The sequence below is a fragment of the Pseudorasbora parva genome, chromosome 14, assembly GCF_024679245.1.
Source record: "Pseudorasbora parva isolate DD20220531a chromosome 14, ASM2467924v1, whole genome shotgun sequence".
NCBI classification, from domain to species: domain Eukaryota; kingdom Metazoa; phylum Chordata; class Actinopteri; order Cypriniformes; family Gobionidae; genus Pseudorasbora; species Pseudorasbora parva.
Window position 1 is genome coordinate 11,617,781 of NC_090185.1, and position 5,760 is coordinate 11,623,540.

The window sequence follows — 5,760 nt, forward strand, 5'->3', positions numbered from 1 at the left end:
AGGTCCTACCTTTCTGATCGCAGGCAGTTTGTTGTGATGGGTGATTGCAGGTCTGAGGTCGGTGTAGTGCACTCTGGTGTTCCCCAGGGATCAGTTTTGGGCCCTTTACTTTTTAATATTTACATCTTTCCACTTGGCCAACTTTTACGAACTCTTGGTCTTAACTTTCACTTTTATGCCGATGACACTCAGATTTATATACATTCAAAACCTGATGTCAATATGCCTGTGTCTTTTCTTTCTCAATGTTTTACTGAGATTAGACAATGGATGTCTGAAATTTTTCTCTGTCTAAACAGTGACAAAACTGAAGTAATGCTTATTGGTTCACCTCATCAGTTGCGTAAAGCAGAGTCCATAACCTTAAGTGTGGATGGCTCTGCTTTACAAATTCAAACTAAACTGAAAAATCTGGGGGTGATATTTGATGCCAACTTAACATTTGACCACCAGGTTCGTAATACAGTCAAAACATCATTTTTTCATCTAAAAAACATTGCAAAATTACGTCCCATGTTGACCTTCTCTGTGGCAGAAAAGTTAATCAACACTTTTGTTTTTTCACGCATTGATTACTGTAACGCATTGCTGGCTGGAGTTTCTAAAGCTACACTGAATAAATTACAGTTGGTAAAAAATTCAGCTGCTAGAATTCTAACTAGGACCAGTGCAAGGGAGCACATCACTCCAATCCTGCAAAAATTGCACTGGCTTCCTGTTAGTTTTCGTATTGATTTTAAAATTTTAATGCTCACGTATAAGGCCTTGAATAATTTGGCCCCTCATTATTTGTGTGAGCTTTTAACCCTCTATTCACCAACACGTGCTCTACGCTCCTCTGAAGCTGGTCTTTTAACTGTCCAACAACAACACGGTTGAAAACTATGGGTGATCTGGCTTTTTCTACTTTGGCTTTTGTGGAATTCCCTGCCCTCTGAGATTAGGAATGCAGAATCCCTTAGTGTTTTTAAATCATCACTCAAAACATATTATTTTAGGATAGCTTTTATGTGATTCATTTGTCTACTTTGTTGCTGTCTTTTTTTTTTCTTTTTTCTTTTTTATGCCTGTAATGTTATGTGTATTTCTATGTAAAGTGCTTTGAGATGTAACATTTAAAGGCGCTATATAAAATAAAGTTTATTATTATTATTATTATTATTCACCCTGAGACTAAAGTTTTGATTATCAAGAGGCTGAAGACCAGATCCACTGCTGATGTGGCAGACACCTTCAATGTGTCTCAGCGTCAAGTACAGAGGATAAAAAAAGATTTGAAGAGACTGGAGACGTTTTTGACAAGCCCAGGTCAGGCAGACCCCGCAAGACAACTGCTCGAGAGGACCGTTTGTTGGCTCGAAAATCCAAGGCCAGCCCATTTTCCACTGCAGCAGAGCTCCATGAGACCTGGTCACCTGAAGTCCCTGTGTCAACCAGAACAGTTTGTCGGATTCTGTCTCGAAATGGCCTCCATGGTCGAATCAGTGCCCAGAAGCCAGCACTAAACAAAAGACAATTGAAAAAACGTGTGGCATTTGCCAAGGCCCACAGCCTGCTAAAAGGATGGATGCAGGAAAAGTGGCAGAAGGTGGATCTTTCAGATGAATCTTCTGTTGAATTACACCACAGTCGCCGCAAATATTGCAGGAGACCTACTGGAGCCCGAATGGATCCGAGATTCACCCAGAAAACAGTGAAGTTTGGTGGCGGAAAAATCATGGTCTGAGGTTACATCCAGTATGGGGGTGTGCGAGATATCTGCAGGGTGGAAGGCAACATCAATAGTCTAAAATACCAAGAAATATTAGCTACCTCTTATATTCCCAACCATAAAAGAGGCCAAATTCTGCAGCAGGACAGTGCTCCATCGCATACTTCCATCTCCACATCAAAGTTCCTCAAGGCGAAGAAGATCAAGATGCTCCAGGATTGGCCAGCCCAGTCACCAGACATGAACATCATTGAGCATATGTGGGGTAGGATGAAAGAGGACGCATGGAAGACGAAACCAAAGAATATTGATGAACTCTGGGAGGCATGCAAGACTGCTTTCTTAGCTATTCCTGATGACTTCATCAATAAATTGTATGAATCCTTGCCAAACCGCATGGATGCAGTCCTTCAAGCTCATGGAAGTCATACAAGATATTAAATTTGGATCTCACACCACCACAACTTAATTTGCTGATGTATTTTTGTATTTGCAGTAAATTTGTTCAGTTTCTGTATAGGCGACAAAACTTTTGTCTTGCCAAAATTCGACCTTTCTGTCTTGATTAAATGATAAATATTTTTTCTGTGAAAATTATTTATTTCAGTGCATTAAACATCATTTGGGAGGGTTTTAGCTTTTCATATGAGCTATTTCTAACACCAATGAATTAATTAAAAGTCAGGTTAATATCAGGTATTTCTAGAAAATAGATAAGCGACAAGATTTTGTCAGGGACTGTACAAACGTTATGCATATTTTAACGTTCAGCAGTATGCCACAAGCTTTACATCAATAAAATATGATCTAAAACATTATTTGTAAATATTTACATCATTCTTCTTCTTATATTGTTAAAACAGTATTTTTATTTTAGTACTTCTGCAAGCTTTTCTGGAGCAAACCAGCAAAAGAATAGCTAAACATTATTTTTTATTATTGTAAAGTAGTTGGTTCGTTTTTCACACAAGGTGCAGTAGATACAGATATCTAATCCAACAATCCAACATTCATACTGGACCAGAATGAATTTGAAACTGTAAGATCAGCAAAAGCTTGTTGATTCTAATGATGTACAGTTAAAGTAGACGGAGGACTGAGCGGACAGACTGATCTCATGATGAGACTGATCTTACTGCTATCAAGACGCATAATCACTTTTTAGCGTGTTTATCAACGTCGTTACATTCTACCCCCCCTGCCCCTACCCCTACCCATCACACACACACAGCCCCTAAAACCTACCCATCACAAGAAACATTCTGCATTTTTACATTTTCAAAAATACATAATTTAGTATGTTTATAAATCCATTTACCTTGTGGACACACACACACACATATTCAGACACATTTTGAACGCGTAACTCAGTCCCTTCCCTAAACCTACCCATTTGTGTATTATAAAAAACAGGATAACAGGTAGATACGACTGCAGGAACAATTTATTCAGAAAGTACAAATATTCAGAGTGTTCCGAGGCCAAACGATTGATTTGTGTGAAGAAAATCCCCAAAAGCGATCAGTAACGTCGAGTCCATCCGCCAAAGATTAATAATACATTTTAAATATTGCCGCCGGAAGAAACGTCAGGTCAGCTTTCACAGCATTGGCTGTCGTGTGTCTCGTGACCAATTGCGTCATTACGTCAGCTTTGATTGTAAAATGCCATTGGCTCTCGTGTGTCTCGTGACCGATCGCGTCATTCTCATCATTGACGTCTTGTGTATCATTTGAATCAGAAATATTACGAGTGCGTGTGTGTGTTCTGTTCACGAAGGGGCGCGATCATCATTTCAACAACTAAAACCTTAATATCAACTCTGTTCTTCACATGAAGGTATCGTATGACTTCAGAAGACCTGGAATGCAACATGAGTTAATACTTTTATACTGTTTTTTGGTCCGTTTTTGCAATAAATACATGTGACTGTACATTTATTTGCCTGTTACGTGTTTTATATTGTTTGGAGTGGGTAAGTTCAGGGTAGGAGCGGAGTTAGTTGCTCCAAAATATAAAATTAGGCTATAAATATTAATTCTGTCAGATGAGGTTGGCAAAATCACACGGCATAGACATACACGCGGAGATGATGGTTCGTTTAGGCGTAGACATACACGCGGAGATGATGGTTCGTTTAGGCGTAGACATACACGCGGAGATGATGGTTCGTTTAGGCGTAGACATACACGCGGAGATGATGGTTCGTTTAGGCGTAGACATACATGCGGAGATGATGGTTCGTTTAGGCGTAGACATACATGCGGAGATGATGGTTCGTTTAGGCGTAGACATACATGCGGAGATGATGCTTCGTTTAGGCGTAGACATACATGCGGAGATGATGGTTCGTTTAGGCGTAGACATACACGCGGAGATGATGGTTCGTTTAGGCGTAGACATACACGCGGAGATGATGGTTCGTTTAGGCGTAGACATACACGCGGAGATGATGGTTCGTTTAGGCGTAGACATACACGCGGAGATGATGGTTCGTTTAGGCGTAGACATACATGCGGAGATGATGGTTCGTTTAGGCGTAGACATACACGCGGAGATGATGGTTCGTTTAGGCGTAGACATACATGCGGAGATGATGGTTAGTTTAGGCGTAGACATACACGCGGAGATGATGGTTCGTTTAGGCGTAGACATACACGCGGAGATGATGGTTCGTTTAGGCGTAGACATACACGCGGAGATGATGGTTCGTTTAGGCGTAGACATACACGCGGAGATGATGCTTCGTTTAGGCGTACACATACACGCGGTATCACTCGGCGTAGACATAAACGCGGATAGATCAAAATGCGTAAAGATAACATGCCACTTGTCTTAGAAAGTGGCGTGTATGTTTACGCAAAGTCATGATGTCATGTTGCAGCGGAAGCTGTGGCAGATGACACAGAGAATATAACCGTTCATTCGAGTGTTTTCTACGGAGCCCTGCTAGCCTAGAAATCTAGACGCACCCTAGCGGCAGCAAATTTAATCTGCCCGCGAGTGTCGTCTAGCAACTCTCAATACCCTTCTGACCTGTTTTCCCCTAACTCTTGCCGGGCCAATAACATGGTGTATAGAGTCGGTGGGCGGGGCCATAATGACAATGGTCAAGTTGCGTTTGCGTGCTTCTAGTAAACACAGAAACTGGCGAACGGCGGGCTTTCGAATCAGCTTTGACCGCGACTCTGGAAGACTTGGAGTTAAGCTTTTCTCTGAGAAAAGAACAAAGAACGGCACTGAAGTCATTCTTAAAAAGGGAAGATGTGTTCGGAGTTTAGCCGACTGGATACGGCGAATGTTTAATCTATCAACAAGCTCTGCTTCACCTTCGTTGCTCTGGTTGCAACATATATTTTCTCCTAATAAGGACATGTGTTGTATAGTGATATGTACAAAATATGCCTTTATCCACATTATAGAGAGTTTATAGGCTATGTGCCTTTGTCACACTGAGTCTACCTCCTGAGTATACACTGGGTAACATAGGTTATTGAGAGAAATAAACCCAGGTAAATCGCACTGGTGCACACCTACATTCCTATTTTATTCAAATTACTGGTAAAAACTAAATGTTTGCAAACATTATCAATGCAGCTATTGGCTGTTTACACAACAAATCCTTTAAATGTAACGAAATTCATAACAAGAATGAAAAATATAAACGTAAAACAAACATAAATTATAGTGTCATTCATTAGCATAGACAGTAAAACAAACGGAAAGAGCGTTCCCATTGACTTCAACGGCGGAAAAATGAGGCCAATCAGAGGCACTCACTTCCTGATGGCTGAGCGAACTACGCAGGCTCAGACCTTTTATGCATTGTTGTGTTTCTTTATAAATAAACAATGGACAAATGGAGTCTTTAAACGCCTCAGCTGTAAAGTTATTCACTGTCAAAGTGACTCAAAAATGAATGGCAGTCAATGGGATGCTAACAGCAGGTGATGGCTTGGTTAGCAATGGCCGCCCCTAGGGGTGGAACGCTTTCCGAGTGCTAGATTACCCCCTTGTTTATTAGCCTTTAAACTATTTTTATTTCAAAG